The following is a 26,409-nucleotide window of genomic DNA, read 5'->3' on the forward strand; positions in this document are numbered from 1 at the left end:
CTGCCAAAGTGATCTCATCCCAGTAGCCCAGCATAATATCAAATACCTGCTCAAACTCTAGTCTATTCCAGAACCTCTGCCCCAGAATTCATCTCTATTTCCCTTTCCACCCCAACTATCCACACACATATCCAATTTCTAGACTAGTCTCAAAATCTATGAACCTAATGACACTGGATTCCCCATTGCAGCTTGTTACTGTGCTCCACAGAAAGACTCTTCCCTATTATTGATCAACATCCCTGATCCGATGCTCTAATAATCTAACTTCCCATGTCAATCTAACTTCCTATACTAGGAACACAATCCACACATCTTTACACCACTCTACAACCAAAATCCCTGAAAGCCAGTGGTGATGCCCTCTCCCTAAAAACCACCATCCCATTTATCCGTGACCTTGCCACTATTTAGCACTACTGCCCAGTGTCCTGCTGACTCCAAACACACCAACTCCTTCTGTACGTGCCTAACCAAGCATTTGCTTATGCAGAACTACTTTTCCTTGGAGGGGAAGGTATAAAAACAAATACTGACATGGCCATTGGCATAAGCGGGGCACCCTCATATACTACCTGGTGCATGGTCCATCTAGAGGAAATCTTTCTAGCCATCTAGTGTTCTTAAATCCTTGTCTGTTTTTTGTTCATTGATTATATCTTCACAGACTAGTTCCACAGCCAAGGCACTTTGTTCTCATTCTTCTACAGCCTCAATACAGACATTCATTTCACATGGTATTCTTTAACTAAATGGACCACCTTCCTGGACACTGTTCTTCATCTCTCTAATGGCTTCCTAAAAAGCACCACCCACATGAAGGCATGCAACAATCAACAGTACGTACTCTTCAATAGCAGCCATTCTCTTGAGGCTAAGAGTCTCTCCTATACTGCCTAGCCAGTCATGAATGGCCCAATGGCTATAATGAGCACTCCCTTGTACAGTATTCTGAAGGTCTTGTGGCAGCCACACCGAGACATGTGTGAGCCATACTAACAGCCAGCATAAGATAGTGGTATGCACAGATTTACTTTCAGGCAAAGTCTTGGCAATGGTGCAACACACATTGGCATGCACAAGACAGAGCAGAGACCAGTGCAAACTGAGCAACAAATCAATGTGTCTGTTGCTTGCCACAGGCCACATGGTTCTATCTTAAAGTGATGAGATTATTTAGACAGTGCTTTTGATATGTCCATCTCATTACATCATGACCACGAAGTACACAGTGACCCATGGGTTGGAAGACAGTTGTAGGTTCCATCTGCTCAAATGTCCGTCATCTTTCCTGCAGTTATGTGATTGGACCACATGCTCAATCACTGAGGAGTGCACACCCTCTGGGAACAGTATTCGAGCACATCTATTGTGCAACACTGGCTACAGCAACCCCACAATTGTGAGAGCACAGACTTTTGGCATTAGAAATTATTGTTAATTGGTTGTGTGTTTCCTTGCTACAATAAATATATCATTGTGCGGACATGTTTTCTGTCAGTTACCACCACCAATTCCTATGCCCTGACCATAGTGCATGGGTGCAGCCACAAAACTGGCCCACTACACCATTAACTTGTAAGTGGCGATCCTACTCATTCCCACTTCTCTGGTGACCCTGACGTGATCAGCAGGCTGAACACATGGTGAAAAACTCTAATCGCCTTGTGCGACATGGAACTGTGAGTGGCGCAGTGCCGGTGTCTTCATGAGCAAACAGTAACTTTAGCAAATGAACACTTCTGTGCTAGCCTGTAGATGTGCGTGAAAAACATTTGAACTTTGAGTATTTACTTTTTAATTAGTGACTTTTATTGTTGAGTTATTTTTATTGTGTGTTTTTCCCTTATGTGAGGACTTGATTCTAAGCCAAGTTGGCAACTTTTGAAGAACTGCAAAAGACTGTAGAAGAAGTGCTAGCATTCAACCAGAGGCTTGAGCGCAAGTTACAGGTATGCCGTGCATGCATGGATACTGTGCAGCTAGAGACAGTTCAGGAAAATTTCTGCGTGACACTTCCTACTGTTGCTGCCTACTGTTACTGCCCTGCTGATGCAGTCTTCATAGTTGTATAAACAGTTAAAGGAGGAGCTGATCCATCAGGTTTTGCTGTTGCAAGAGCAACAAGTGCATCAGTTGCTGCTCCAACAGGAATGCAGCAGTAGGAGGACATCTCAATTTCAGTGCCGTCTGTGGAGCCTAGCACAATTCGGCATGGTCCCAAACATTCTGTTGGGCACTTTCTGAGTGTGCCACCTCCAAGCACAGGTGCAAGCAGTGATAGCCATACAGACCAACATGCAGCTGGACACTGTTGCTGACCTGGCCTGTTGAGAATGGTGTCCTGTGTCACAGCTGGGCTGCTTATGACACTGTTCCCCCACCTCCATGGTGGTATGTGCCTCCTGCACCCACTGCCTCGGATGCTGACCCGTACCAGCTAGTCCAGAACTTGGCTGCACAGGTGACAGCTCTCAGTTCACAGGTCAGTTAGTTGGCACACTTGCAAACAAAGGGGAGCAGACACTGTAGTGGCAGCCAATCCAGCCACTGTTGAACTGGCCCGTGGAATAGGCAATGCAGTACTAGCCATTCTAGCGGCACACTGTAGATGTCGGATCATCTGCCAAATGACTTTTGCTGGTACGACACCCACTTCGGAAATGACATGACAAAGTGCCAGCCACCCTGTTTGCACCCAAATGCCAGCTGCAACCAGACTTAGGTGCACCCGATTGCAGTGCTATGTCAAAGCAACTCCTCATGGCAGAATGGGTCAGTGATGTCACATACTTTGTAAACACAGGTTATGACCTGTCAATATTACCACAAGCCATGCTGAGGGGTCGCAGGACCCCCAAGGTGTTATCTCTCAAGGCTGCAAAAAATTCAGCAATCAAAATATGGTATACACCAAAAAAATTTGGATCTCAGACCATGCCACACATTCATATGGATCTTTCCTGTGATTGACTTCAGTGAGCTAATCCTGGGTGTGGATTTCCTTGGACACTACAAACTGCTTGCCATTATTGCAAATGCCCAACTAATAAATGCAAGTTTGAATATTGCAGAATAGCAACAGTAGGTTGCTTTTTTTACTGTAAAACAAGTTAACTACCCTGGACCATATATCAACATCCTTGCCAATTTTCTGGAGTTCACTCGCCCACCTGGTGTTACTAGGGATGTGAAACATTCAGTGGTCCACAACATCATAACTACGTCTGGTTCTCCAACTTCATGCCGTCCACACTGACTCATGCCAAGCAGGCTCACTGTCAAAGGCTGAGTTTAGACCTTGGTGCAACAGGGCATTGTCCAACCATCAAGCAGCCATCCACTTAGGCCCCAAAAATGACAATTCGTGGTGCCTATGTTGAGACTGTCACAGTTTGAATTCACAAACAGGTGCTGGACCAATGTCCCACACCACACCTTTAAGATTTTAATCACATGCTGGTGGGGTCAGTAATTTTCAGTAAAATTGACTGTGCGAAGGCGTTTATGCAGATTCCAAAAGAAGCAGCAATCATCACGTCATTTTGGCTCTTCAAGAGCATATACATAATATTCGGAATTCAGAATGCTGCCCAGACCTGGTAGCATTTCCTGGATAGTATCTTGTGAGGTTTACCATGTTGTTTTGAATGTCTTGAGGACATCTTTGTCTTCGCAAAGTCACCTGAGCTCCACTGTCACCACCTGACGACCATCTTTTAGTACCTGCATGAGGCTGCCATCATTATTAACCCCTTGAAGTGGCTATTATGTGCCTCAGATATAAAGTTTCTTGAACACTTAATCATGCTGAGCAGATCCACACTGCTAGCTGACAAGGTACAGGCAAGGTTAAACATCCTACACCCACTGACGCATAAAGAGTTAGGCCACTACTTGGGCATGCTAAACTTTTATCAGTGCAATCTCACTGATGCTGCTGCTGTGTTTGAGCCACTGACAGCAGCTCTATGCAGCATCACTGTGAAGAGAAGGACTCCTGTGCACTGGACAGACATAATAGAAAACAGCTTCTCTGAAACCTTGCAGAAGCGACACTGCCTGAGCACTTGGTGTACAACGCTGAAATGGCCACGGCTGTTGACAGTAGCCAGACCACCATAAGTGCAGTGCTTCAGCAGCAGTCGGTGGTAGCTGGCAGACACTCAGTTTCTTCTCACAGAAGCCATCAACGTTGAGTGCCTATGACCGTGAGTTACTTGTGGTGTAAAATACTTCTGCCTGACAACAGAACCCCTGCCTTCGTTATTTATACTGACAAGCCCATCATTCACGTGTTTCAAGTCAACAACACCAAATATTTGCCATGCTATTCCTTTGAGTTGGAGTACGTGTAACAATTCTCCACAGACATTTGTCATATTTCTGGAATACACAACATTGTCACTGACTATTTGTCCTGTGCTTGCACCATTGGCTCTCCTCTTGTGAACTTCGAGGACATTCCCCAAGAACAATAGAGTGATGAACAACTGGACAGCTGCCACAATGACACCTCCAGTGGCCTGCAACTGAAACTAGTGTCTATTCCCATCTTCAAGCAGATGATTTGGTGCAACATATCAACAGCCACACACTTCCTGTTTCTCCCAGAGAAATTCTGGCACAGTGGTCTCAACTGCCTCTGTGGACTGTCACACCATGGTGCCAACACTACCGCATCACTCATAACCACACGTTTCATTTTGCCAGGACTCTGGAAAGACTGCCATCATTGTGCACAGTCAGGAGGCACATCTATCTGCCTGTTGGCACTTTTCCTGATATGACACAGCACTCTGTGCATGTGCACATGGATATCGTGGGCTCGTTTCCACTATCCAGTGACAAATGGTACTTGCTAATGGTGGTGGCCCATTTCACTTATTGGCTGGAAGCAATGCCCATAGCTGAATACACTACTGAGACCATCACCATAACCCTTGTTGATACCTGGGTGGCACATTTTGGATGCCCCAGTCATGTCACAACAGATTGAGGTCACCAATTGGACTTCATGTTTTTAACTCACATTGCCCGACTGTGTGGCATGTAGTTGCACAGAACCACTAGCTACCATCCAGCTTCTACTGGCATAGTGGAGTGGTTTCATAGGAGGCAGAAAGCCACCCTTATTTGCCATGACACTGCCTGGATGGAAGCACTTCTGCTGATACTCTTCGACCTGCAAATGTCATCGGAGGAAGAGATCGGTGCTTCACCTGCCAATCGGGTCTATGGACAACAACTTACCATTCCCGGAGTTTTCATGGAGGATGTACCACTGCTACAAGATGCCTCTAACCCACTAATGGCAGAACCTCGGGACACACACACACACACACACACACACACACACACACACACACACACACACACACACACACGAGACTGGCCTCCTATCATGTACTTTGACACAGCAAGGCACCAGCAAAGTATTTGTACATGCCAATCTGCAGTGTCATACACATGTAACATTGCACACCATCATGGTACAGCCACCATTTTGTCTGCCCTACTCAGGGCCAAACAGTGTGATCACCTGCAGAGAGAAAACATTCGACATCGAGTAGAATGGCAAGCTGACTAAAGTATTGAGTGACTGAGTGAAGCCAGCTTACATCTTGTCTGTTCTGGCAGCTGGCCACTCCTTTGATTCTGTGGAATATGATTTGTTGACAGACAATGCTTGCCCAACTTCTGAACAGGGGGGCCCTCCAGCCACACTCCCACCTGCAACAGTCACTGATGCACGGATGCCATCAACTGTCACTGTGCCACCATGTACTTTTCGGCGTACCCCACTTTACCCAGGCAGCTTGTGCAACTGCCTGGACCATGCTCACCACAGGCATATCAACCATCCCTACCCCAGCCACTAGCAGATTACATCACACCTGTTGGCCACCATATCCACTTCAGATACCCTTGCTGCATAATAAGTCATGCTGTGTTATGCAGCCCGCATGCTCCCTAGCCATCATACGGGGTTAGAATTCACTCTCCAAGCTACCACTTGCTGTAGAGATTCAACTTCCAGTGGGTTGTGTCATCAACTGAATTCCAGCAGAGTTCTGGTCATCATCTCCTGTCTCACCATCATCTTATCCATTGCAGTTCCTGGATCCACATTTGTGTCTCTCTGCCTCCGCTGCGTCAGGTGTTGAGGCCACATTATCTTCCAAACTGGTTTCCATTCCCCATTAAACTCCAGACTTCACCCACCATTGTCACCAGGCTAGCCTGATGCAGTTCTGGGCCCCACTTTTGAGTCGAACAGATGTCATAAGTTAACATGATTCATGCAATCCTCCTGCCTCTGCTGTTTCGTGTGTTGTGTCTTGGCTGAATCCCATGCCACACTTACATGTCAGACTGTGTCAGTGAACTCAATGAATTGTTAACAGTGCTACTTTATGAATGTTCTATACCCATGTGCATTAAAAGTGCAACTCATAAACTCTTTGTTTCATCATTGTAACTGTCTATCAGACTTTGCTTGTGTGTCAGAATCCTCAGAGACAAACCACATATGACTATGGACTGTGTGCATCCTGGCACCGCTGTCAGTAACTGGCTATGTGTGGACACACCTATGTGCTGATGTTAGTGAATGCTGCCAAATCAGCGCGGGCTAGCCCACTGCTACATTACTACTGGCATTATCGTAAAGCGCCTGAACTCCAAACATGCTAGCTGCGAGTAGCTCACTGACACACACTCACAGCTCCCAAGGTCCACTCTTCAAGGGAGGATCTGTGTGGCAGCTGCACCAAGAAATGGTGAGCTGTAGTTATAGTCAGCACAAGCTAGTGGTGCCCAGCATTTGCTGGTGCCTCCACAGATTCATTATGAAGAATTCTTGGCAATGGTGCGACATGCATGGGCACACACAAGAAAAAGTAGAGATTACTGTGAGCTGAGCATCAGACCAGTGAAGATGTGTTTCCAGGTGTATGATTCTGCTTGCAGCAGGCCATGTGGGTTGAGCTTAACATGAACTCCCGACAACACTTATGGGATTATTTAGACAATGCTGTCTGTTCATCGGTCCTGTTACATTGTGATCACAAAGTACACAGCAACCCATAGGTCTAAAGAAGGTTATCAGTTTCATCTGCTCATCTGTCTATTGTTTTTTCCCACAGTTATGCAATCAGACCATAAGCTAATCAGTAGTTTTGGAAATATTTTCAGAGACCATTGGAAAACTATGAATCCAGACCATACAGTAACATACTTGACTTTTCAATAAACTAAGTAACTTAAAAGATAATTAATATTGATGTTTGGATACACTAAAGATTACCATGCTGTTTGTGACATTATAGCTCTTTAATTACCAAGTTTACTATCATTCTTTGGTTGCACTAATTTTTCTGGACTGAATGGTTCCCATCATTAATCAGTTTAGCCACTATTTAGGAATTTGCATAAATTATGATCATACTTCCAAATATGGCACCTGTGATCATAAATAGGTAATCCCCAGTGTAAACATAAAAAAAGATTTAATAACCTTTCTTAATTTACTAACTACTTATTATGTAAACCAGATTATTGCCTGACCTATAGCTCAACCATTCTAGTAAATTTCGACACACAATTCTACAAACAAATATATATTTTCCAGAATAATAGTGTCCTTTATAAAAACCTCCTCCAACTCAAAATCCCTCAGTCTGTATACATTAAGCTCACAAGTAACAAACTATTATCAACTGACTGTGCTTCATAAACTGTGATGTTGAGATGAGGAGTTTTATAATGAGTGTTGTCACTGAAATTTCTCCTGAAACTGCCACTGAATGTGTGGCTGTCCTGGTTTTTGTGCTATGTAAACAACAGAGTTAAGAAAGTGGTTCTCATCATATAGGTTGATTTAAAGTTAATAGATAGATGAATAAGTAAAACCAAAAACAATCACATTGCAGCCATTATTGTATAACATTGTTCAATAACCAAAAAGTCTTCAGCTGTGAGATGACAAACTCGTGTGCTATCAAGAACAAAAAGATGAGGGTTGAGTTAGTTGTTTACAGTTATTTCCTGCAGGTAGCTGGAGAATTAAGAGGATTTGTGAAAATGGCACAGAAGATATGTTTGAGAAGTTGGTTTGGAAGCTGATCCCAGACTGTGAAGACTGTAGTAAGAGTGAATCAGGGAACTAGTAGGATCAGTGCTTACAAGTTAGTGGTGCAGCGGGCTGATTTTATTGCCGAACCCATGCACTGTGCTCAGAGTGTCTGACAGGGTGATGGTAACTGACAGAAAACATGTTCACACAATGATATATTTATTGTGGCATGGAAGTACACAACTAATTAACAATAATTTCTAATGGTGAAAGTCAGAGTTCCAGCATGTTCTGTTTTACTATGTCACTCAGTATCACTTTGGACTATAACAACTTAACCATACTCTGACTGGGAGTTTAATTATCTTTCATCATACCCTGAAATGTGGAACATCTTTCCTACAGTCCCTTCCACTTCCTGCAAAATGGTATTCTGATACCCACCCAATCTATGATATATTCTTTTTCATCCTTATGCAACACCTGCTCTTAATCCCATGTTACATGGCTCTTATCAATGTGGAAGATCTAGGTGTAAGAATTGTCCTATACACCCATCCAGCACATCCTGTTGCAGTTTTGTCACAGACGTATCCTACCCCTTCACAGGCAGAGCCATCTATGAAAGCTGTTAAGCTGCACAGCCTTTTATGTTGACATGACAACCAACAAACTGTCCACCTGAATGAATGGTCACTACCAAACTACGTCCAAGAACAAGTTAACCACCCAGTGGTCGAACATACTGTTGACTATAACATGCCTGACCATAATGTCCACTTCAAAACCTATGCCATCAGAATCCTTGAGTTTTCTCTCTCAAAACCAGCTTCTTGAATTGAGTAGATGGAAAATGTTCCTACAACATATCCCAGGATTCTACATTGCTCATATTGTCAATCTCCGTTAGCCCCTGTCCCACACCCACTTCCACTTCTATTTCTTTTCTCAAGGCCCCTTTTCTCTTCATTCCCACTATTAAGTCTGCAGTTTCCACGTACCTTTGTTTTATCTTCTCCTGTCGCCCTCCTCATCTCACTTTATCCTACACTACATGCGACTCCCACTGCTTATGCTATCCTAGGCTCACTGGTATTACATTCCTGTCCTGTACTTTTGCTGTCTCTCCCTCCCTCCCATCAGCTTTCCCTCACTCCACCCCATTCTTCTCCTCCCTGTATCCTTCTTCCACTCATCCATTGCTCATACATGCTGCTAACTCCTCAGGCTGTAGCACCAAAACAATGTACACATTATTTAAGAAGGGTTTTTTTTGTATTCCACGTATAAATGGTGAAAAAGCAAATGAATGGTTTTTTGAAAGTATGTCACTATTAAGACAATTTTGAAGCTAGTCCTTTGAAAATTGGTATTTGGTTTCTCTGCCAGAATAAAGAAATACATGTTTCAGGAGTTTTGGGAATTTATCCTCATGGGGGGTGAAATAGTGAGTTAAATTTTTTTGAATAAATTATTATTAAAGAACTACTCTAGTATTTTTAAAGCTACATTGATGAAAATTGGTGTTTACTTATCAGTTAAAGACTAAAAAGAAGCACATGTTTCAATGATTTTTTGGAAATTAAACCCCAAACAGCGTGAAATAAGGAATGAAATGTTTTAGGAAAATATTTCATTTTGAAAGATTGCTACTTGCTGTAAAGAAGACATGTTAATCTGCAGGCAGGCACAATTAAAGAACCCTTACCTAGAGCTTTCAGCCACAGCCTTCATCAGCAAAAGAGAAATACATACATACTATTCATAGAGACAAGCAAGCACACCTAATGCACGCATAACCGCCAACTCCAGCATCTTGGGCTGGAATGTAAGTCTCACATGAGATGCAAACAGCAATCTGGAGATGGTGCAAAAGGGGAAGGGATAGTAGTGTATGAGTGGGGAGAAACATAAATGTTTTCTGGTTATAACAATACAGTCTTCCCTAAAGTTCATATGAAATGTCTCATACCACTTTTTTTATATGCATCCAGATAGTTATTGGGCAATTCAATGCTTCCTAAGGCCTTGTGTGTGTGTATTTATACATATTATTCTGTCTTATTTGATAAAAAACTTGATATTCATTGTGAAGGCATGTGGGATGTTCTGGAAGGACGTGTGTTGTCATAATTATTGGTGGATTGTTGACACTGATAAACTTATGTACATATACTAAATTAAGTAACTAGTCAAGAAATTGAAGTAATAAGTCCTTAGCAATAAATAACTAGAGACTGCAGAGATGTTAGCACGAAAAATCAATGCTTCTAACTAACAAAATGGTAATCGAAAAAATCCAGTAACAGAAGACCTCTCTATCTTGAGAAACAGCTTAAAAGTTATTACCAAGCGATGTATTTTCATTTGTTATCTATTTTTATGTCTTTATCTGTAATTAATATTCTTTGTAATTACATTTCTAATTAACTCTCCAGTTGTTTACATCTCAAAGTCTTCCAATTTCCAGAATTTGAGGCCATATTTGTGCATTTTATGTATGCAATTGGATAAAGCACAAGCTCTGTACTACCAGTGAATATTAGTAACCAAATCCAAACTGTAATTAATTATGTAACTAAAATATATGAGAGACATTATTGTAATCAAAGTTCAGAATGATTTTCTTATGGAAAACTAAATATATTACTACAAAAGATTGTCATTGAAAATTGTATTTTATACCTCATTTGGCTGTAATATCAGTTTCTTTATGTTTTGTAAATTTTAATTGTAACATCAAAATTGTACAAAATTAATAATGCTTTATTTTAGAAGTTATTGTTAAACTTCTATATAAAGCGATGCTGTGAGGGGTCAGTTTTGAAGCTACTTTTGGAAGTCAAAGAGATCAGTGAAGTCTGTCCATCTTTTGTTTACATGACGAGTGTGCAGTTTGAATGTCAATTACTGTGAATAAATTTTGTGATGCATGAAAATTTCGCATTCATTCGTCAGTAGACCAGACAGAAGAAACTTAAGTTAAGTAACATTCAACATGAATCATTACATGTTGCAGTGTGTGGGGACAAAAGTGCCAACACACATAGCATCAGGAGGTTGTGAGTCAGGGAGGTAGGGGAAAAAGGAGCAAAAAAGGAGAGGAGAGGGCAAAGATGGGCATGCATTGGCAAAAGGTGGAAAATAAACAGGGTGGGAGATGAGAGTGGGGAGGAGCTGATAGTGCAAAGGGGTGGAAATTGTTGAGTGAAGGGTGTGGGGACAGTGTCTTATCGAAGGTTGAGGCTGAGATAATTACGGAGGCAGTGTAACTCTCATCTGCACTGTTCAGATAAGCAGGTGGTGGAGGGTAAGATCCAGATGGCTTGAATAGTGAAGCAGCGATTCAAATCAAGTATGTTATGTTCAAATGCATGTTGTGCTGCAGTGTGGTCTACTTTCCTCTTGGCCACAGTTTGGCTGTGGACATTCATCCTGGTGGACAGCTGGTTGGTAGTCATGCCAATATAAAAAGCTGTGCAATGATTGCAGCAGAGCTGGTAAATAACTTGGCTGCTTTCACATGTGGCCTGGCCCCTGATGGGGTAGGATAAACTTGTGACAGGAGTGGAATAAAAAGTGCTGGGTGGATGTAGTGGGCAGGTCTTGCACCTGAGTCTTCCACAGGACTATGGGCCTTGTGATAAGGGATTTGGATTGGGAGTGGCATACAGGTGGACTAGGATCTTGTGGAGGTTGGGTGGGCACTGGGACACTATTCTAGGCGGGGTGGGAATTACCCTGGGTAGGATATTCCTAATTTCAGGGCATGATGATAGGTAATCAAAGCCCTGGTGATGGATATGGTTTACTTGTTCCAGTCTGTGTGGTACTGAGTGAAAAAGGGGACACTCCTTTTTGGCTGGTTCTTGGGTGTGGTGGGAGGATTGGGAGTGTGAAGGGAAATGGCACAGGAGATATGTTTGTGGGCTAGGTTTAGAGGATAGTGACTGCCTGTGAAGGCTATGGTGAGGCCTTCAGCATACTGAGCATGGGAGTTCTTGTCACTGCAGATAAGCCATCCCATGGTGGTCAGGCTGTATGGGAGAGATTTTTTGACATGAAAGGGATGAAAGCTGTTGAAATGCTGGTACTGTTGACGATTGGTGGGTTTAATGTGGACAGTGGTGAGGATGGAGCCATCAGAGAGGAGGAGGTCAAAATCTAGGACGGTATTACATTGGTTGAGGATGACATGAAGCAGATGGGAGAGAAGGTGTTGAGGCTTTGAAGAAACAAAGGTAGGGTGTCTTGGCTCTGATCAGATCATGAAGATATCATCAATAAACCTGAACCAGGTTAGGGGTTTAGCATTTTGGTGAGGAAGTTCTCATCTAGATGGCCCATAGGAAGGTTGGCATAGGAGGGTGCCATGTGGGTGCCCATGGCTGTGCTGCAGAGTTTTTTATATACCTTCCTTTCAAAGGAGAAATAGTTGTGGGTTAGGATAAAGTCAGTAAACTATATGAGGTAATGTTCAATAGTGGTAAGATTGTGGGCATGAAGGATGTTGTTGTATAGGGAAGTGGTGTCAACAGTCACAACCAGGGATCCAGGAGGTAAAGGGGTGGAGATGGTGGAGAGTTGAGGAAGGAATTGGTTAGTGTCTTTGATGTAGTAAGCTAGATTCTGGCCAATTGGTTGTAGGTGTTGGTCAATGAGTGCTGAAACTCTTTCAGTAGTGGTTCAATAACCAGCCACAATGTGGCATTCAGGATTTTTGGGTTTGTGGATTTTAGGGAGGATGCAGAAGCACTGCAAAACACATCCCCATGGCACAGGCATCCCAGAACCACTGCTGCTCCCTTCACTAGATACTACTACTGTGCAATACATACTCCATAAATCACATCTCTGAAAATGAATCCTTTGCTTTCCAGCACCTGGAGGAGCATTCCAGACACCACCTCCATAAGTTATCCAATCTGCTGACATCCTACTGCCACCTTGGTGCACCATTATATGACCCTTATTGTACCCACAGTGTTCCTACTCATCCACCACTGCCTAGCTGACATTTTCAACTGCCCACATCCCCCAAAACTCCCAAACAGCTCTCCACCAAATTCAGAGCCAAACATTCTGTAACACTGTTAACATTTGCATCGAAACCATTAGCTCCACAGAAGTTTCAGTCCTATCCAAAAGCCCCATCTTTAGCCCTACACCCAAATATAACCATGCTGGACTTGTCAAAGACCTACTCTCCTTCTCCCAGTTCCTGCAGTGGAACCACTTTCTTGCTGCCAATCCCTCCAACCAAAACCACCCTCATTCCAGCATTGAACCCACCTCTTCTAGTTCGTAGCCTCCCTCCCAGCCAACCAACCACCTAATGGTCACCTTCTAGGAATTCCTTACCTCCATCTTAGACTCACGATCCTTTCCAGGTCCCTTCTTTAGAGCACCAACCTTTCAGTAGCCATGCACAATCTCAAAACAAATCGTGACCTAATCATCCTACCTGCAGTCAAAGGTTATGAATCACAGTGACTACCTGGCAGAAGGCCTCTGCCAATTATCTGAGTCCTCCACTTATAAAGTGAGCCAGAGTGATCTCATCCCAGAAGTTCAGCACAATCTCCAATACCTACTTACAGCATTAGGCTCTTCTCAGAACCTCTCACCTGAATCAATTTCCCTCCTCACCCCTATGACACCCCACACTCCCACTTTCTACATGCTCCCCAAAATCCACAAACCCAACAATCCTGGATACACCATTGTGACTGGTTATTGTGCCCCAATTGAAAGAATTTTGGCCCTCATTGACCAACACCTACAACCAGGTGGCCAGAATCTAGCCTCCCATGTCAAAGACACCAACAACTTCCTTCACCAACTCTCCACCTTCCCCATCCTTTTACATCCTGGATCTCTACTCGTACTGTTGAGGCCACAGTCATGCTCATGGTCTTACCAATATTGAACACTACCTTTCCCAATACCCTTAAAACTCCAAATCCTTACCTCATTCTTCACAAACTTTACTAACTTTATCCTAACCCACAACAACTTCTCCTTTGAAGACCAAATGTAAACAAATCTGTGGCACAGTGATGGGCCCCCACGTGGCACCCTCCTATGCCAACCTTTTTGTGGGCCGCCTATATGAGACCTTCTTATCCAAAATGCCAAACCCTAATCCGGTTCAGGTTTATTGATGATATCTTCATGAGCTGCTCAGAGCCAAGACACCCTCTCCCATCTGCTTCATGTCATGCTCAACCAGTGTGATACCTTCCTAGATGTTGACTTCATCCTCTCTGATGGTTCCATCCTCACCACAGTCCACACTAAACCCACCAACCATCAACAGTACCTGCATTTCAACAGCTTTCATCCCTTTCGTGCCAAAAAATCCCTCCCACACAGCCTGACCACCCTGGGATGGCATATCTGCAGTGACAAGAACTCCCATGCTCAGTATGCTGAAGGTCTCATGAAGGCCTTCACAGGCAGGCACTATTCCATAAACCTAGCCCACAAACATATCTCCTGTGCCATTTCCCCTCACACTACCAATCCTTCCTCCTCACCCAAGAACTAGCCACAAAGGAGTGTCCCCTTTGTCACTCAGCACCACACCAGACTGGAACAAGTCAACCACATCCTTCACCAGGGCTTTGATTACCTATCATCATGCCCTGAAATGAGGAATATCCTACTCAAGGTACCTTCCACCCCTCCTAAAATGGTGTTCTATTGCCCACCCAACCTTCTCAAGATCCTACTCCATCTGTATGTCACTCCCAAACCAAATCCCTTGTCACAAGGATCATATCCCTGTGGAAGACCCAGGTGTAAGACTTGCCCAATACATCCACCCAGTACTTACTATCTCACACCTGTTACAAGTTTATCCTACCCCATCAGGGGTGGGCCACATGTGGCTACTTCACTACTCACACCACCTGAATCATTCTCTCCACCACCAGCTTTTCCGAACTCTCGGCTCCCATAATTATCCTGGCCTGAACCTTTAGTAACATACTCTCTCCACGCTCAACACCAAACAGTTTTCATCCTGTTTGTCCTACCATCTCCTCCCTAAATTCTCATCACCCACCCTGTTTATTTGCCACCCTTTGCCAATGCACCTGTCCATCTTTTCCCGCTCTCTTCCTTTTTTGCTCCTATTTTCTCTACCTCACTGCCCCACAACCTCCTGATGCTGCAGCTGTTGGCATTCTTTTCCCTGCACACTCCACCAGATAGCTTTCATCTCTATCACCCCACCTGTACAATAAAGTAGATGAGCTGATAATGTGCTTAGATGATCTCAAAATAAGAATAAGTTTGATAAACTTTGTCTGTCTGAACACCACGTAACTGTGGGGATGGAAAATGCCAGTATAAATGGGTATAATTCAGCATCTTACACTTGTAGATCTAGTATGGATAAAGGAGGTGTTGCCATTTTCATAAAACAATGGTATAAATGTTGGAGTAAGCAAATTTTGTGTTGATCAGCACTTTGAAGTTTGTGCATGTGAACTTCAGCTAGATAATGTTGTGTTGACATTAGCAACAGTGTACAGATCTCCACTAGGAGATTGGGGGCTATTCATAAAAAAGTTTGACTCCCTATTATGCTGTCTGTCAGACAAAAAGAAGTATTTTCTATGGTGATCTCAATGATAACTTCCTAAGCAATTCTGATAGGAAAAGTGAACTAGAAGTGTTGTTAACAACATATAACTTAGAATCAGTGATCAATTTCCCTACATGTATAGCTCAGGACTGTAGTACTATAATAGATAATGTATTTGTACAGCAAGAGGATGTAGAACGAACACATGCTTTCCCTGTGGTAAATACGAGGTGCGGCTAGAAAAAAACCGGACTGATGCTGTAAAAAACATTTATTTACAATTATTTACAATTTCATGTTATCTCCTTCAATGTACTCTCCTCCTCGGTCTCTACACCGCTCCATACGAATTTTCCACTGTTCATAGCAATGCTGCAGATCATTTTCGGTAAGTCCATACATTACTTCCGTCGCTTTTTCTTTTACTGCTTCAACAGTCTCAAATCTAGTTCCTTTCAAAGCTGACTTGACTTTAGGGAAAAGAAAAAAGTCACAGGGGGCCAAATCAGGTGAGCTGGGGCATTGTCTTGGTGAAGGATTCATGACTTTTTTCTCCACAAATCGTTCCGTTTTCTCCGTACTCGCTCACGTAGGGTAGCCAGGACGCTAATGTAGTAATGCTGATTCACTGTTTGTCCCTCTGGTACCCAATCAATGTGCACAATCCCTTTGATGTCAAAAAAAAACAATCATCATTGCCTTGAATTTCGATTTTGACATTCGTGCTTTTTTTTGTCGTGGAGAACCAGGAGTTTTCCAATGCATCGATTGGCGTTTAGTTTCGGGATCGTAAGTAAAAAACCACAATTCATCGCAAGTAATAACATTTTGTAAGAAGGTGGGATCACTTTCAATGTTTTCCAGGATGTCAGAACAAATCATTCTTCGGCGTTCCTTCTGTTCAATTGTGAGACACTTTGGAACCATTTTTGAACACACTTTGTTCATGTTGAAACTTTCATGAAGAATCTGCCTAACACTTTCCTTGTCAACTCCTGTTAACTCAGACACTGCTCTGATTGCTAAACGGCGATCTTGTCGAACAAGTTTACCGATTTTTTCAATGTTTGCATCAGTTTTTGCTGACAATGGTCTGCCAGTGCGAGTGTCATCACTGGTGTCTTCGTGGCCATCTTTAAATCGTTTAAACCACTCAAACACTTGTGTTCGCGATAAACAATCATCACCGTCTACTTGTTGTAACATTACAAACGTTTCACTTGCAGATTTTCCTAGTTTGAAACAAAATTTGATGTTAACACGCTGTTCTTTCTGTACACTCAACATTTTCCGACGCACAGACAAAACGTCAACTACTTAAAACAGACGCCACGGGCAGACTGAGTGCAGGAGGCAGGTGAAACTCAAGCAGTAGGTGGAGCGAGAGTCACGTGACAGGCCACGCGACTTTCAGCCTTATTGCATTCGTTTTATTGTTTCACCAGTACTAGTCCGTTTTTTTTTCTACCCACACCTCGTAGATTATCTGACCATGATGCACAACTGATTAACTTACAAAACCTAACAGGGTGTACACTTCAGAAACCATTAAGTAAAAGTGTGAGGGTGCTCAACCCAGTACCTATAGATCACTTCAGAGAAAGTTTAGGAAATGTAAACTGGGAAGATGTATATAATGAGCCAAATGCTAATGATAAATGCAGCATATTTCTTGATAAATTTATATCTCTTTTTGAACATTGTTTTCTAAAGAAAATTACTAAATGTAACACCCACAAACTTTTCAAAGAAACCTTGGATTACTACAGGTATTAAAGTGTCTTCAGAAAGAAAAAGAAAACAGTTTGAGACAGCAAGAACTAGTAAAGATCCAGAAGTATTTTTACACTATAAAAATTATTGTAACATACTGAGAAAAGTTGTGAGGAAATCAAGAAATATGTATGTTAGAGAAGAAATTAACAACTCCAGCAATAAAATCAAATCAATATGGAATGTTGTTAGAAGGGAGACAGGAAAAGTAACCACTGGGCTAGGTAGTATTACTGATAAAGAGAATGAGACCATCTTAAACAACAGTACACAGGTATCCAATGTATTTAATAATCACTTCTTAAGTGTATGAGAAAAAATTGGTGAGAATAGTTCAAAAGAAAAAGCCAGGCAGTACATGGAAGAGTCAGTTTTGAAAAATTTTAGTCAGATTAAGTTTCATCTAACAACCTCTTGTGAAATAAGGAAAATTATTAAAGCTTTGAAAAATAAATGTTCTGTTGGAGTAGATTACATGTCTAACAAGCTATTAAAACAATGTGGAACAATTACAGCTGATGTTTTGAGTCACATGCGTAATGCATCTCTGACTCATGGTATTTTTCCAGACAGGTTAAATAAAATATGCCATTGTCAGGCCTCTCTACAAAAAGGGGGAAACCACAGATGTCAATAATTACTGGCCAGTATCCTTGGTTACAGCATTTTCAAAAATCTTTGAGAAAATAATGTACTCAAGAGTGGTTAGCCATCTCAACAGTAATGGGATACTTAGTAAATCGCAGTTCGGATGTCAGAAATGCTGTTCTGCTGAAACAGCAATATATAATTTCACTGTCCACGTAATAGAGTCTTTAAGTAGTAAAATGTCACCAATAGGAATATTCTGTGACTTATCTAAAGCATTTGAGTGTATGAACCATGACATTATGTTAGAGAAATTACAGTTTTATGGTATAAATGGAACAACATATGAGTTGTTTAAATCATATCTACAGAACAGGAAGCAAAAAGTCTCTTTATATGTTTCAAGTGATTGAAAGGAGTTTGCCACTTCATCTAACTGGGGTGAAATTACATTAGGTGTTCCACAAGGTTCGATCATGGGTCCCCTCCTGTTTTTGATATATGTGAATGACCTCCCTTCTTATGTAAAACAAGATGCCGAACTGATACTGTTTGCTGATGATGCAAGCATAATTATTAATCCAGTAAAAGAAAGTCTGATAGAAAATGATACAAATAAGGTCTTTGGAAAAGTTATTAATTGGTTTTCTGCGAAGGGACTTGCTCCGAACTTTGAAAAAACACATTACATCCAATTTTCTGCTGCAAAAAGTATAATTCCTTCAATAAATATAACACATCAAAAGAAGTCAGTAGCCAGGGTAGAGCATACTAAGTTTTTGGGTGTACATATAGATGAGAATCTTAATTGGAAAAGTCATATTTTTTATCTCCTAAAGCAACTGGGTTCAGCAACTTTTGCAATCAGAGTAATTGCCAATTTTGCGGATGTACAAATTAGTAAGCTAACATACTTTGCATACTTCCACTCTCTGATGTCATACGGAATAAGATTCTGGGGCCACTCAACACTTAAGCAAAAGGTATTCACTGCTCAAAAGAAAGTAGTTAGAGTAATGTGTGGGGTTCATAGTTGCACATCTTGTAGGTGTCTGTTTAAAAGGTTAGGAAGTCTTACAACTGCTTCACAGTACATTTACTCTGTAATGAAATTTTTTCTCAACAGCATTGACCTGTTTAAAATCAACAGCGACATACATGATTACAATACCAGAAAAAAGAAAGACCTACACTATTCTTTACTTAACCTATCTTTGGCACAGAAAGGGGTAAAATATGCAGACTTTTTGATAAATTACCAGATGAAACAAAATGTCTGACAGACAGCAGTAATAGTTTCAAAAACAAATTTAAATCATACCTCCTTGACAACTCCTTCTATACCATAGAAGAATTCTTGAATATGAGTAAATAAATCTGGGGATATAATATATGCATTTTATGCCATTTAACAGAATGAGATAGATAATAGAAATATTTAGGTATAATACTATAATGTAAAAAAAAATTGTTTCCTGTGCGCATTTCCTGTGCATTTGACATGTTCCACATTGTGGTGTCACCGCCAGACACCACACTTGCTAGGTGGTAGCTTAAATCGGCCGCGGTCCATTTAGTACATGTCGGACCCGCGTGTCGCCACTGTTTGATCGCAGACCGAGCGCCACCACAAGGCAGGTCTCGAGTTACTGACTAGCACTCGCCCCAGTTGTACGACGACTTTGCTAGCGACTACACTGACGAAGCCTTTCTCTCATTTGCCGAGAGACAGTTAGAATAGCCTTCAGCTAAGTCCATGGCTACGACCTAGCAAGGCGCCATTAGCCTTACATAGTTTGATAGTTATCGTATGAAATGTCTCAGCAAGAAGAACGATGTATACAACAAGAATTAAAAGTTAAGTATTCGAGGAGCTGCATACTTTTCTTATTAGAATTCACTACTTATCCTGTTCCAGAATTCACACCCGTCTGCGTTAGATAGCGTGCATTTCGGCCTCCTGTATCTACAAGGTGTTGGCACATTTGCCAACACATCACACATCATAACAGTTCTTCTGTGCTATTGATCAATGGAACATGTAACTAACTAACTAACTATCCCTTCCCCTTACCTGCCATGTCCAGACTGCTATTTGAATCTCATGTGATAGTTGCAATCCAGCCTGAGATGCTAGAGCTAGTGGTCATATGTGCATGAGGTGTGCTTGCTTATGTATATGAATGCTGTATGTTTCTCTTTTGCTAATGAAAGCTGTGGCTGAAAGCTTTAGGTAAGTGTGTTTTAAATGTGCCTTCCTGCAACTTAATGTGTCTTCTTTATACTAAGTAGCAATCTGTCTTTTCCTACATTGTTGATATTCCTACCCTGAGTTTCAATTTTTTCATTTCGAAAGAATTTTTATAGCTAAATCTGTTAAAATTTGAATTCAGCTTCTCAATTAGAAAACGTGTTTCACTGGTTTTGGAAATTTAACCTCTAATGTGGTAGAACAAGGCCAGACTGATTCACTGGCTCATCACTGCCTAGCCCAAACTGCTGAGGATAGAAACTTGAAATTTTGAGGATGTATAATAATTATGTGTTATTTATGGTTGTGTATAATAATAATGTGTTATTAATAGTTATTAAAAGCAGAGATCTGGCAGAAAAATACATAAAGACTTAATATAGGTCAAGTGTACATTTTAGAGACTTTGACATGTTAAGCCACAATATTTGGAAGCAGCAGCAGTCAAACAATCAGGCTGATGACCAGCGGAGTTTGGGAAACTACAGTTAGCCCTTTGAGAAATCAACTGAGCAGAGGGCAATATTTCCAAGAAGAACAACAACCAGTGCAGTTTGCACATCAGCAGTCAATGCTCCAGGAACTGTCATCATACTGAACTCATGTGACTGACACGTTGTGACGATGTAGAGGAGAGTGACATGGCAATGCCTGACCGCACCAGCATAGAGGTAAAACAGAGCTATGATTAATTGGGGAAGCTCAGGCACATGTACTATATCACAAGGAGTTATGAAATGCAATAACTTTTGAAGAATAGAAACAAGGTTTGCTCAAAAGGCTTAAAAAGCAGAATGGTTGCCACTTTTATGGAGAGCAGTTGAACGACATGTCCCAAAGATGTAATGAAACAATAGAAAGCTTTGTGGATAGAATACAAAATGTTAATAGTAACACTTGCCAATTGTCAGCCAGTGATGAAACCAATAAGTCTATTCCACAAGAAGTAGAGAATAGGACCTTAGATACTGTTTTGTGATGACTGCCATCTGAACCATCATACTTTGTTAGGGCAGAATTTCGAAGAATTTAACTGATGCAGTCAACATTGCTACAGCACTAGAGGAAATAGATGCCATGATGAGGTACAAGGAAAGAAAAAATGTATTTTCCACAGGTTTTTGTTGTTTCAGGTGCAATCAGCAGGGCACATTGCGAAAAACTGTCAGCAACCACAGTATACAAATTGTCCAAGGGTGGGTCATACATATCATGAGAGTAGCAATACAGGGAAATTTGCAAATAGGGGTCTGTTAAACAAGAATGGGAACCCTGGAACCACTGCCAAGTGTTCCATTAAAATTCTATGCTATTAGAGTGCATGCAAAGGCAGAGTGCTGGTTACCAGGCACTATTAAGGGTAAAGCATGTAGACTCTTAGTTGACACAGGGGCTCACATGTCAGTCATAAGTAAGCAGTGCACTGAAATTAGGAGATATGGCCCTCCAAGATATAAGTTAAGTGATGTAGGCGGAGATGACATATGTTCAGTAAGCTGCATGTCACTGATCTTTTGCATTGAGGGTGTAAGATTCCAGGAGATTGTGGAAGTCATATCAAGGGTAAGCAATGAATATGATGTCATACTAGGGTTATATTTCTTGAATAAACATCACACCATAATCAGCCTTGGGCAGCAAACAGTAGAGCTTAGCAGGGTATTGTTTCGATTAGGTGGCACAGCTGTCAAGGAAGCTCTGCCGCAAGATCCCTCTCCCAGGAAAGAGGAATCAACTAAACTGTGAGAAATGTGCTTGAAGGTAGAGTCACTGGATAAAATACCATTCGGAACAGGAAAGCTACTTTGAGTGGACATTAATGCTGTTTTACCCACAAACACACTATGCATAGTGGAACCGTTAGTGGAAAATGATGAATCAGACACAGCACATTGTTTTGTGCACAGGGGTATAGTTTGTGCTACAACAATTGATGGAGTACAGCAGGTACTGGTGCATATAGATGATTTTGGGACAGAAGACAAGGAGTTACAAAAGGGAATGTTAGTAGTTAACTCAAGTGCCTTAGACGAAGATGATGTTGATTGGTCAGCCGTAGGTAATAGTGACAAACCAGCTGCATGCAAACCTGCATTGTGCCAGAAGGTATCACACTTAAAAAGAAACAAACAGAATATATAGAAACAGTGTTTGATGAGTTTCAGGATCTGTTTAGTTCACAGGGATCGCTATTAAAAGAAACATCACACAACACAGTATTCTAACTAGAGATAACACCTCAATTTGCAGGAGACCATACAGAGTTCCTCACCAGTTATGATAGATGAACAATTAGAGGGTGGTATAATAGAGAATTAGTACTCACCATACAGTGCAAATAATGCAGTTGTGCCAAAGAAATCTGTTGATTGTGCAAAACATTTTAGATTCTGTTGTGATTATAAGGATTTAAATAGCAAAACAATTTTGGATGTGTATTCATTACCGGATATCATAGATACCATTGACCATCTTGGCAACAGTAAATATTTCTCCACAATTAAGTTGAAGAGCGAGTACCATCAAATAGAAGTTGCACAACAGTTCAAAACTAACTCCTTTCATCACCCCTTCAGGTCAATGACAATTCTTAAGGATGCCTTCTGGACTGAAAAATGTGCTCATAAAATTCCAAAGATTGCTAGATGGCATGTTATGTGTGTTAAAACCTCGACAATGCAGAATATATCTCACTGACATAATTGTATTTTCAAAAGACATCAAGGAACATGCGATTCACTTACTAGAAGTTTTCCAATGCCTCAGGGATGCTAAATTAACATTAAATTTGTAAAGTGTCACTTTGCACTGAAGGAAGTAATTTATTTAGGTCATGTTGCCAGTGAACACTGAATCAAAACCTATCCATGGCTAACAACCACAGTTAAAGATATTTCAACACTGCACTCTATCAAGGAAGTGCAGCAAGTTCTAGACCTATCAAATTATTTTCGAAAATTTGTAAAAGATTATGCAGAAATAGCGTGACCTCTCATGCAGTTATTGAAAAACAGCACTAAATTTCACTGGACAACAGAATGCAACACAGCATTTGAAACAATGAAATACAAATTAACACATGTTGTTGTTGTTGTGGTCTTCAGTCCTGAAACTGGTTTGATGCAGCTCTCTCCTGTATTAATCTATCCAGATTTCAATGAAGAATTCATGCAGTCCTGCGATGCATCTGGACATACTATTGGAGCAGTTTTGGGCCAAAACATTAATGATGCAGAAAATCCAGTAGCCTACATGTCCAGATGATTAAATACAGGAGAAAAGAATTGCACAACAATGGAAAAGGAGTTACTGAGTGCCATTTATGGTACAAAACATTTCAGGTGCTAACTGTATGGAAATAAATTCAATATGATTATGGACCACGCTGCTCTCAAGTGGTTACTTGGGCTAAAAGACCCATCAAGTTGCTTGACACACTGGTCCCTATGCCTCTCTGAAATGGACTTTAAAGTCATTCATAAACCAAGGAAGAAACATTCCAATACAGATTGTCTAAATAGAAAGGTAGCAGTGTTAGAAGCAGTAGGTCACAATGCAGGAGAACGGCAAAAAGCACAGGCTTCAGATGCAAATTGCTGAAGATGTGCAAACATCAGCAGTTTTGCATACAGGATGGGTCCTGTGTCAAACAACTAGACTCAGAACAAGAATTGTGGCTCCCAAATACCTCTGACAGGAAGTCATGCAAGAGGCCCATGATCACATTCTTTCAGGTCATGGTGATCAAAGAACTACTGAAAGATGCATTGCGGAACATTTGTGGTGGGAGACAAGAAAGCATGATGTAGCACAATATGTGCGCAATTGCTTACAGTGCACTCAGCGAGCAGACTATTGCCATTAACATACACTGTTACAAAGCCTCCTGGAAGCATCACACCCATTTCAAACAGTAGGAATGGACATTTATGGTCCCTTCAATAAAACACCAGATGAAAAAGTTCCCTGATCAACAGACAAACACCATTGCTAGGCTATGGTCAATTATTTGATTTTAAAATTTGGCATACGAGAAGCACTTGTAACCAACGAAGATAGTAACTTCATGTCTGACCTCATGAAAAAACTCTGTTGTTTGCTGAAAGTACGTAAATTACACACCACCCCATTACACTCACAGGCAAACAGACAGACAGAAAGGGTTCACAACACTATCGGGAAGATGCTTAGTTATTTTATCAATGACCAACACAACAATTGGGATATCATTGTTCAATACTGTGTAAGTGCTTACAATACCAAAACACACAAAGGAATAAGCACCTCACCTTATGAAGTTATTTATGGAAGGGAGATGCCATCACCATTCAATGCTATTAAGCCCAAAGAAGGAAAAATGGAGAAGCAGTTAGGAAATTTGCTCAAATCATTAAGGACACATGGAAAAAAGTACAGAAAGCAAATACCAGAGCATTAGGACGGCAAGAGAAATAAGCAATGTACATGTTAAATATCCAGATTTCAAAACTGAACAATGGGTATTTCTATCCACTCCCAATGTTGCTAAAGGAAAGATGAAAAACTTTGTGACAAATTACCAGGGTCCTTACCAAGTTGAAATCACATCACTGGTTAATGACAAGTTCCAGTTACCCACAAAAACAACTATTATTCGTGGTGCCACTACTACAAGTAAGCGTGTTGAACTCCTTGCTAGTGGACTGATAGTTAATGGCACATTATGTTCTCTTTTAGGTGTGAAATTTCACTTACCTGCAATCATAACCAGTTTGACCACTGTCACCTCATCATATCCACTAATTTACTGGCCAAAAACACGTATGCAACTATTGGCTCCTCAAAATTTGCCTTACCTAAACAACTCCCTTGATTCCTCCATCCTACAGTCATTAGATGTTCTTATCACTGCAGAACAAGGCGGTTGAAAGAGGAGCATAAAATGTGAATTATGATATTGAGTGCAAGTATTTCTGGAACCTTCTTGTTCATAATTATACTGCTTTCATGTGTATCAGATGAAAACTCAAGACAAACAATAACATATAACTGCATCAAATTCCAGTTGAATGGCTACAAAAAATCCTGAGCATACACGTGTACTACTAAAATGTGTGTAGAGATAATTGTTGCTTGCTAGTTCATTCTACCATATTTCTAACACTACTTTCAGAAGTTTTCTTAATGCTGATGTATTTCAAGCTATTATGGAATGAATGTATTATATAATTTTCCTGACAGACTAAGATTTCCATGTTGTCTTTGTTTCTTGTTTATTAGTCATTTATAGATGGACATGGAGAAAATTCATGGATGAATTTTTCCAGATGGTGGGAGGAATATAGGGTGTATAATAATTATATGTTATTTACAGTTGAGTATATTAATTGTATGTTCTTTATGATTGTTCAAAGCAGAGATCCAACAGAAAAATACATAAAGACTTACAATAGGTTAAGTGAACATTTTAGAGACTGACACATTAAGCCACAATATTTGGAAGTGGCATCAGTCAAACAAGGAGGCCGATGACCAGCAGAGTTTGTGCAACAGCAGCCAGCACAGATAGACCAATGACTGAGCAGTGGGGTAATGCTTCCAAGGAGAACAACGGTCAGAGCAGTTTGCACATCAGCAGTCAATGCTCCAGGAACTGTCATCATACTGAACTCACATGTGTGATGTATCTGATGATGCAGAGGAGAATGACAAGGCAATGCCTGACCACACCACCATAGAAGTAAAATAAGGAAATTCAGCACATGTGTCAACTGACATTGGTCACATTGCTGCCCAATGTGAAAAGCACAGATCAATGACCGAAGAGTCAGTCAGCACCCTAGAAACTTCACAACATTGGTGAAAACACCGAATAAATACTTCTGACAAATGTGTATAAGGGGATCCTTTGAGGAGACAGAGAAGAAATGAAGAAACTTCACCTGGATGGACAAACTGATAGTTAGTCAGTGGATGTCATACTTTTCTGCAACAACTGAGCCACTATGCTGCTCAACAGAAGATGTCGGTACCAGGCCAATAGGTCAATGCAGAAGATGCCATCCCAGATGTTACCAGAAAGAAGTTTGTGTGATACTTACTCAGATAGCTGGTGAGGATGAAGGGACTGTGGCCTCATCAAATGGG

The 26,409-nt window shown here is 41.2% G+C and overlaps 1 protein-coding gene across 1 annotated transcript in view; it reads right to left on the bottom strand.

The window, feature by feature from the left end:
* The window catches only part of LOC126419428 (uncharacterized), a 66,649-nt gene that overhangs the window by 11,428 nt on the left and 28,812 nt on the right, over nt 1-26,409 (bottom strand). The window lies entirely within an intron of this gene.

This window comes from Schistocerca serialis, chromosome 9 (genome assembly GCF_023864345.2).
Source record: "Schistocerca serialis cubense isolate TAMUIC-IGC-003099 chromosome 9, iqSchSeri2.2, whole genome shotgun sequence".
NCBI classification, from domain to species: domain Eukaryota; kingdom Metazoa; phylum Arthropoda; class Insecta; order Orthoptera; family Acrididae; genus Schistocerca; species Schistocerca serialis.